This window comes from Pistacia vera, unplaced genomic scaffold (genome assembly GCF_008641045.1).
Source record: "Pistacia vera cultivar Batoury unplaced genomic scaffold, PisVer_v2 Contig1322, whole genome shotgun sequence".
NCBI lineage: Eukaryota > Viridiplantae > Streptophyta > Magnoliopsida > Sapindales > Anacardiaceae > Pistacia > Pistacia vera.
This window is the reverse complement of record NW_022195383.1, coordinates 31680-41695: the sequence shown is the minus strand read 5'-3', so window position 1 is coordinate 41695 and position 10016 is coordinate 31680. Positions and strand designations below refer to the sequence as shown.

At 33.7% G+C, this 10016-nt stretch overlaps 1 pseudogene; it reads right to left on the bottom strand.

The window, feature by feature from the left end:
- Positions 1–4373: 4373 nt before the first annotated feature.
- Positions 4374–7742, bottom strand: LOC116122211 (annotated as a pseudogene).
- Positions 7743–10016: the final 2274 nt, after the last annotated feature.

The window sequence follows — 10016 nt, the reverse complement described above, 5'->3', positions numbered from 1 at the left end:
TGGCAGTTCTGTAAATTTTAGAACCTTTGAAGGAGCTTCGCCCCGGCGAAGAAATTGTCTTCGCCGCGGCGAAGTTAGGCAGATTCGAATTGGGATTTTTCATTCTTCGCCGCGGCGAAGAATTCTTCTTCGCCGCGGCAAAAGTCAAAGTTTTCAATTTTGTAAACGCACAGTTTCGTGTGTGCGTGTTTTGACTGGGTTTTTAGGACTAGGTATAAAAGAAAAACAGGAACTTTTTGTAAAGGACTCCCAGCTGTTAGGTTTAGCCGTCTTTTACATTTTCCTTAGAGAAAAAGCTTGAGTTTTTCGGATTGTTAGAGAGAAGGTTCAGATTTTGACTGGAAGATTCATCTTTTGGGGAGATTTCTATTCTTTCATCTCAGTTTCATTATGTTTATTCTGTTTACTTTTATTTTCCGTTTTTATTCTGTTAAATTAGCTATGAACTAATCTTCTATGGGTTAGGGTTTTGATTGTAGTTTGGATTTGAAATGGGTTGAATATGTGATTGTGCTATTTCCATGTGAATAAGCTGTGGTTGTGTGTTACTCTGAAATTAATTGTTGTATGTGATGAACATGATGAGATTGAGAAATAATTCATGTTAAGCTTCTTGGGTAATAACCATTATAGTATTGGATGCTAGAGATAGATTCAAGAATTAATGAAATCAAGTTAGGATTCTTGTGCTTCATGATTTAGAATTGTTAACCTTCAAATTGTTGGGTGCGGAATGTTAATAAGGATGAATAGGAAAACATAGCCCGAGAGGGTATGTTATCATAGTAGTGAATCCGATTTACAACCATTGCACGTGAATGTGAAAATAGTGTAACTCTTAGGTTTAACCCATAAATAATCCAAACGAAATCAAAACCCTACCCGTTTTACTTAAATTGAATTTCTGTGTTTCATTTGCTTTCCTTTTAAGAATTATTCTTTGTTAAATTTTATTTTTGTTTTCATTTAATTGCAAATTGCTCCCACAAATCCAAGATTTTCGGGTGCTTCAACTTGTTAACGTTAGGGAACTTAGTGCTTTGCTATCAGTCCTCGTGGGAACGATATCCTACCCATCACTCTATTACTTGAGCGATTAGTGCACTTGCTAGTTTTGCATGTTGTAGTAAACACGCATCAGTATTCAACATACCACTCAATCAAAGGCCAACCAAACAATAATACTAATAAACCAACTCAAATAAGAGCAAAAGAAGGAACATTAGCTACGTACCTCAAGTGGGGCGTTACAGTGATTGAGACTTGTTATCAGTTCTAAAGGTGTAGCTGAGTGTTAGCCTTGTTTTATTATGCTAACTCGTTGTGTCACTCATCATACCATCTCTTACCGCCAATTTGCAGGGTAGTTACGAAGTAATGGCCACCCTTCTACCTCTAATCACTAGTGTACCTCACCCTCCCAAACCTTTGTCGCTCCTAAGAAACCCACCCCAAGCCACTGTCGTTGTCCCCTACCAACCCACCGTAGACCACAATCATTGTTACCCCCCCAGCTTACGGTTGTCGTTTTTACCTTCTTCTTCTCTCAACAAAACCTTAGTTTCATTTCTCTCTCCGAGGTACACTCACACGTTTCCAATTTAGGTTTGTAGGTAAGTTTGTGGCTGAATTTGTGGTTGTTTTTGGATGGGTTTGTAGTAAGTTTGTGGTGGTTTTTTGGTGCGTTTGTGGTGGGTTGTGACTGAATTTGTGAGTGATTTGGTGGTGGTGGTTATTTGGTGGCGATGGGGCTAACTTTAGGGTTTAGAAGGATTGTGATGGTGGTGGTGACTTTGGGGTTTCAATAGTGATGGTGTCGAAAGGTGGTGGTGGGTAGTGGTGGTGGCTGAATGGTGATGGTGGTTGGGTGACAGTGAAATCAAAAGTGAAGGGTAGTATGGTAATAGCACTCTCTGCAGTTGTGTCAAAAGTCAAAATTCATTAACAATATTAGTTTAAGGGTAGGAATCTGGAATTTATGAACCTAGAGGTGGGAACTATTGAAACAGCCAAAACACACACAATAACAAACCAGAAAAATAAAGAGGACCGATGAGAATGAAAAATGTCATATTTTTCCCCCCTTAATGTCTAGTCTTTTATACTTTTTTGGTGCCTAAATGTACTCATTATTATTTTATTTTGATTTAGGATGCAAATGGAGGTGTTAAATGCAAAACGAAACTAATTAGGTGATTTCTGATAGTTTCGACACCGCTTTGTAATCTGGGCATAACTCTCTCATCCAAGCTCCGATTGAGATGATTAAAACTTCTATAGAATTAGAAGAAAGAGATCTACTACTTTCATGTTTTGAGTTTGGAGAGATACTCACTGCATCTAGGCTGTAATTGGGCTTCAAGTTGACGCACCTGCATTACTGACATTTTGGATCATTTTGCCTTATCATGCAATTGAAATAGGCAGTTTATTATTGGAAGTTTTGAAGATCTGGTGCACAAACATTACAGCTGGAAACACCACTTTCCTAGTTATATTAGGACGTTATTTTATTTTCAATTAATCAGATTTGGATAAATGTTATTTTAGGATAGAACTTAGAATATTTTTAGGAGATTGAGTAGAATTCAAAGACATGAATTGGATATTTTAAGAAGGGAAGAGAGATCAGACTGGGATATACTACACACGCCTCTCCTTCCCCTCTTCTTCAACTTCTCCTTTGAGTTTTCATGATGACCATGAGCGGCTAAATTTTCATAACTTGGTCGAAGGAAACGGAGGCCTCGGAATCAATAAAACTGTGAGATCTAATCTGTTTTTAGTGTTTAATATATGCTTCGAGTATTGGATGTTCTTTTACGCCTATTTTCATGATTGTCTCATTTAATTACTAGGAGGCCTATTGGTTTGTTATTTGTTGCAATCTATCACTAAATTAGATATCAAATCTGTAATTGTTTGATCCTTCTAATTTGTGAGTAACTAAGATTTAAGAATTTGCTGCATCAGGAATTATTAAATCTTAAGAAGAACGCTTGACTAAATTAAATACAACCACTTGTGTTTGTGTTGTTTAGCTTTATCGATCTCTTTAGTTCTTAAAGCTGCTACTAGATTAAACCTTTAGCACTTGTCTTGGGATGTTTAGTAGTAAGATTAATTAGATCGCTTGTTTCCTAATTAGCTGCAACTAAGGAGAGATAGGAAAATAGTTCCAACGGTGAATATTCAAAGTATGAATTGATATATACTTGCATCGATGATCGGTTGTAAAATTCCGATGGTGGATGTTGACTTAGACCAAGGTTTGTTCTTTAAATTGATTTCGATAATTTAATTTGAATTGTTCCTTAGTTGTTTTTCCTGAAATTGTTTTCGTTATACTCAAATCCCCCCCATCCTTGTTCACATAGCATAAAACTAGGCTAGACAGTCTCCATGGGAACGATCCTTACTCGCACTACTACATGTATTCTCAGATTTTAATTTTGGTTGCCTGCAATAGCACACCAAGGACACACAATTTACCCTGATTCGTTCCAATAAAAGAACTACGTCCAACATTCAAATATAGTATTTTATTAGGTAACAGAAAGCTACAGCAAATACATAGTAAATGACGGCAGTTCACTCTTGCTCTGTATTTTCCACTCTCTAGGTTTTTTCACTATTACAAAAATACATATAATGGAAAACCTAACCCTATTTGGGCTTACACCATCTAACATGTCAAGGTCATGTGAAGTATAAACCATATCCAATAGGAACTTGCCAATTCATGAAACCTTGGGTGGGAACCTGTCATTTACTCTTAGGAAAATGAAAAAAAGGCTATGAGAACTCCAATGAGAATTTCAGATAAGCTAGGCAGAAATGGCTATAGTTCTGTTTTGTTATTTTGATGATGGTAATTCTCCCATCCTTACTAATACAATAATGGAAATGAAATATTTCCTTAAACAGTAGGAATATATATATATATATATATGGTAGGATGACAATTTTAAGCTGAATCTTCCTCTTTGTTATGTTGAAAATTGTCAAATTCATTTGAAGATCGTTCATAGAAAAATTAAAAGCTTTGCTATTAATTCATTTTTTAATCCTAACAGGGTCGACAGATAGCCAACAAGATTACCTGGGTAACAATTTCTTTCAGTAACATATTACGTGATCATATCAAAAATATTTCAGTCATCATAACAGAATAAGGCGCTTTTGGAACTATAAGCAACAGAGGGAGGCTGCTACTTCAGCCAGAATCGAAAGCCCTCAGTAAGAAACTGAATGCTGATATGAATCAGATTATTTACAACAATAACAAGAGACATAAATAGTTCATTGTTTCAGTGGGTCTGGCTGCCAACACACCATTATGCTTCAAGTTGGAGTAATTCCTCCGTCTTCCTCTACCAAACATTATAGATGTCATCTGTGAACAGAATAAAGAGCACCTGCAGAGAACAATCGACATAAGTGACAATGTTTTTCAAGAATTTTGCTAGTAACGCGATTTGGCATAACCAATCTGTATCCAGAGATGAGAAAAAAATTTACTAGTAACATTAATGTTATTGTAACTGTGGAAGAGGAAGAAAACATTATCTACTCATTTTCTTCAATCAATATATAATACATTCCCCTTTTATAATTTTAAAGGAATAAAACTATATAATTACATTTAGCAGTTAAGAGAAATTTAAATTTATAATTTAAAAATAACTACAATTCAGTTTTATCTAAAACTGAAATTCTTTAGTCATGCCTTCTTCATCACTATTCTTCTTCATCGTGTCTTCCTCTTCTTCAAAAATAATTCAAACTTCAACAAATATGATAAACAAAAATACAAACGCCAACCCAATACCAAAATTAACACTAACCCAACCCTTCTCTCTCTCTCTCTCATCATAATAGTAAGATACTAATGTATGGTACCTCTTTAAAGTCCTCTGCAAATTCTTTGACTGTAGAAATAGCTATTGTGGCAGCTTCCTCATGAGGATAACTAATCAATTATTCAAAAGAATTTGAAAGAAGGAACATTTTGATGAGTCATAAAGCATCATAATTAATACAGAAGACTTGCAACATACTTATAAGAGCTTGAAAATACATATTTACTTAGTAGTTTATGAGAATTATTGGTGAGAAATTAGGCTTAATTCGGTAAGGTTGGTTAATATTTTCATAATTGTCTTTTATGGGATCATGGGTGCGTTTGAGTGTTTTTCAGGTTTTTAGTGCTAAATGTTATGCTCGGATGAAGAATCATGTCGATAACGGAATGAGTGATGAGTAGAAGCAAACGGATTGAGAATCGGAATTGAATTAAAGAAGTTATGGAGCTTTGAAGTAAAGAGGAGATTTTAGATTACGCTCCAGTTTGAGCACTTCAACAATAACTCGAGCTGTAGACCTCAAATTAAGACGATTCTTTGACTATTGGAAAGCTGATTTGAAGGGCTACTTTAATATGTTTACCATTTCTCCAGATTCCATCGTTATCATGCTAAAAAATCACCATCTCTAGAGTGATGAGGAATGATGCGAGATTTGGACAAAAGAAGAAGAGTTATCACTATGCCGCAACACACTTTGTCTAGAATTGAGTATGCCACAGCACAGTGTTGGGCCACAATCACGATAATTAGGATTTTGTCATCCATTTTTTATTAGGAAAATAGGGTTAAGAATCCTAAACTAAATAGAATTAAGGAAAATAAAACTCTAACCCTTGTGGGATATAAATAAAAGTCTTTTAGCATTATTTTGGGATTTTTTTTTTCTTTTGGGGAGAATTAGAGGAGGCTAACGCAAGAGAAAATCAAAGCGATAGAATTTTTGGAGCTTTTGATTGGCAATATAGAGAAGTCTTCTTATTTGTTTCTTGAATTCATGTTCCTTATTTCAATAAAGATGATTGTTTCTTTCATGTTGATTATGAAATAAATTTATTCTCTAGGGCTAAGATGTAACCCAATCTCTTGATTATGTGTTGATTTATGCATGTTAATTTTCATTAAGACTTTTTTTTCTAAGTTTTACTATTTTGCTTAATGCTTTTGATTCTTACGAGCACAAGAATTGAATGATCAACGGACTAGGTTGAGATCGAGAGATGATACCTAGTTGGTCTATGATAGTAAAACCATAGGTTGAGCGAATGCTAGAGATAGGTTACCTCGACTTGTGAGGTTCTAGTAAACTTCATAGAGCGTAATGATCTTCAATTGGTTAAATCTGATTAGTGATAATTCAGGTTAGTAATTAGGAGTTAATCTGATAATTGTTTGAGAGAAATTTATTGGAAATTTAAGGAGTTTTACCTATAGGAAGAGCTTAATGAAATTATCATAAGTGATCAATACATATGAATAAGAGTTGGAGTGAAATCTATGCCTTAGGTCTAGTCATCTTACTTTAAACACAAAGATTTATTTTAGTTATTTTCCTTTCAATTTTATTTTAATCTCAATTGTTTATTTTTAATTTAGGTTTTCCTTGATACAATTTGGATTGATCATATAGTAATAGGATTGTTTAAATTGGTAATTGATAATAGTAATTCCATTGGGTTCGATATCCGTATTTATACACTTTATCACTGGAACAATTTCGTATGCATGCGAAAATCCATAACACATACAATCAACTATAAATTTGTGTTGAATGTGTTAACTTACTCGAACAAGGCACAAGATATGGCAGGAAAAGCAATGCACTGATTCTTTTTTTCTTTGGCCAACCTCAAGCAGTTCCTGCAACAAACAAACACGAATAATATATGGAAACTGTTCTTAGGCAATCAAATTAGACAAGTATATACCAATATACTTAAAGAAAACACTTAGTGTACTTTGTATGCACTTCTCAGGGAGGCTTCAAGGTTTTGATATGATATATAGGGCCAATGGTAAAAATCACATGAGATGCAGGCAATTTAAAACCTCTGGATAGTTTCAATTTGTCAATTAGTATTCTGAATCTGATTATGGAAAAGGATAATAAAGTTATGGTGGAATAACTTACGGGCTAATTCTTGATTATCCAGTGGGGCAGCGGACTCCAGGACGGACTTGTAGTAAGTTTAAACAAGCTTGCTGGAGTTGCCTTCCTGCAGCCCTATGAATGGCTAAACACCATGTGTGTTGAGTTCATTACAAGTTTTTTCCAATGAAAAGATTTATAAGAATATATGAAATAAGAATATAAGTTAGAAAGACTACCTCCATTAGCACCTCCACCATCTGTCACCATTTGCTTATTGGTTGGATTAACCTGGTCAAATCAATGATCAATTATTCAACTTTTCCATTCAATTGTATTATCAATTCGAGTTGTTTTGCTTGTCAGTCAAGACCTTTGGTCTCTATCCGGACTCAATGAGAAAAACAGAATCACTTGTTCTGGAGTCATTGAAAATGATTCTAATCTAATTCAGGGCTTATTAGACATGGAAGGCGCTCTGGATCATGGAATTTGTTCTCTCTCATATAATTTTTCTAAAATACAAAACTTTACAGACTTCTACCAATCAAGAAAGACTTTTATGTTAAATTCATATATAGTACAGCGTAAAGAAGTAAATGAAGACTAAAACCAAAAATAAATAAATAAATACATATATTACACTATGAGATAGAGAAGAGAGTAAGCACAATAGCAACAGAAGAGCCATCAACGAACCACTCACTGATATCTCCTTTCTCGAGCTTGGGACCAATTTTGGGAGCACTCTCAAATGTAAATGATATAGTTAAAATTTTGAACGTCATGCTTGCTTTGCTCAGAGTGCCAATGATCCAATTATACAGAAGAGTAAACAATTGAAAGCCGTCCAAAGATTATTTTGTTTAAAAAGTCTTGGCCACCAATACAGGGAGAAGAGATATCATCAATAATAAAAAAACTGAAAACCATTAAGAAAAATATTATTAATCTTTGTATCATACTTTAGTTGAATATATAAGCTAAACCAGTAGGTAAACTGACATCTTTAAAGGTCATTTCAAATTCGTTGAAGAAACATTATTTGAGAATTGATTATAATAAAGGTTTACTGCTGGTATCAAATGATTGACTTTGTAGGAATGCAAACACTTTTTGGTAATTGATGAAGAAAAGGAAAACAAGAAAAAAGAATTTAAGTTTTACGTAAATTTCTAGCTCAGGAATTTGTAATTGAGAATAATTGTTTTCTTTTTCTATTGTAAGATAAATAAGGGAAGTAGAATTGGTTTAAGAGAATGAAGTTAAATATGAGAGTTCTATTAGGAATAGGAACATGAATCCTATTAGAAGTTGGATGTCCCACATACCACCTATCAATAGCAGGTTAAAACCAATTTAAGGTTATGAGAGAGAGAAGTACATAAAGAGAGAATGTGATAATACAAGGGGTTTGATGTAAGGGTATCACTGGGTATTAATTAAACATCATAGGAACAAGATGTTTACTTGAAGAATTAGAGGATCCAATGATCGCTCAAATGAAGGTTGATAGTATGATGAAACACTTGTATCGTATTTATATTATTACAGTGAGAACCCTCTCATCTGTGGATGTATGCAAATTATGTCAAACCACATAAAATATCGTGTCTTTGTATATTGTTATGTGTTGTTCTTGATTTTTATGTTTTTTTTTACTCCTCTGATTTTCAACAGTCTTAAACCCCAACTTTAGTTATAGAATAGATGAACATTGTGGCAATCCACTTTTCTAACTATTGAAAAGTCAGAGGCAGTGGAACACCTACCTTATTCTCTTTTTCTTTCTTTTTTGTTTGTGTATATATACTACAATGTTGGGCTAATCTTTTTGCAATTTAGATGAGATTTTGAAACAAAATTTTAGTTAATTTCTTGTGAAGATTTAAGGGGGTTCTTGCAAAAAAAATTCTGTATTTGTAGATTGCATCAACATTGTTTATGTAGCCAAAGTCAACCACAGTTAATATGAACTTAAGTATAAAATTTGAACGCCCAAGTACGTGCCTCTCACAACCATTTCCTAGAAAAGTAAAGCAAGTGATCTGTTTATTTGATTTCGTAAATATATTCAACTAAATTAAAACTATTTCATCATATTATGCTTATAATTATATTTAGAACATTTAATTAAAGATGAACGAAAGACACAAGCCATTTCGCCAAATCGTGGTAGGCCAACATGTTGAAAGTCTCAATTGAAGAATTATTCTTATTGCTTAAGGAAAACCTAGTTGATGGCAGAGGCTATTCAAACATTGACCAATCCAAATACAAAACTTAAGAAAAAAGACTGGTTTCAATACTTAAGTTGATGTCTGTTTGTGTTGATGAGCTGCTGCTGCTTTTTTTTTTTTTTTTTTTTTTTTCCCTAGGCACTAATCGTGTTGTTGGTTCCAAGGCATTATGTTTTGTATATATACGTTAATGTATATATTTTGTATATACATTTTTATCTTATCAATAAAAGAAAGTGTTCTTATTTCACATGTGGTTTATTGCTTCATTTATATATATATATTACATGTGAAATGTCCGAATGATACAAATCTTTAGAATATCAAAATCATCAAAGTATTCCCTGCATAGGTAATATTAATTGGGCAATATTACATAGTAGGCATGTTTAATGCCTCCGTAAAATATCATGTGATGGTATTAGTGTGGGTGATTTTAAAAGTTATATCACTAGGGCATTAGCATGGATAAGTGGTTAGTGAACTGTTTATCGAATATGACCATTTATGATGAATCACATGGACATTTATAATGTAGTCAAGGATTCATCATAAGATCGTACTAGTGTATTATTAATCCTTAGACTTGAGATACCACGGTTGGATTTTGCATAAACGCATATGGTTCATATGGTGTATAAACATGAGACTAATCATGTCATGCGTTAATAAGCCGATTTGGCCATGTGTTGTTTATGTATGAGGACAAGTGATAGTCAAGATGGGATCCGATGACTTGGTATAGAATGATATCAAGTTCCTAGATAAATGTCAAGATACATTGGAAAAGGAAAATCTCCGGCCGGGGTATATAAAATGTTA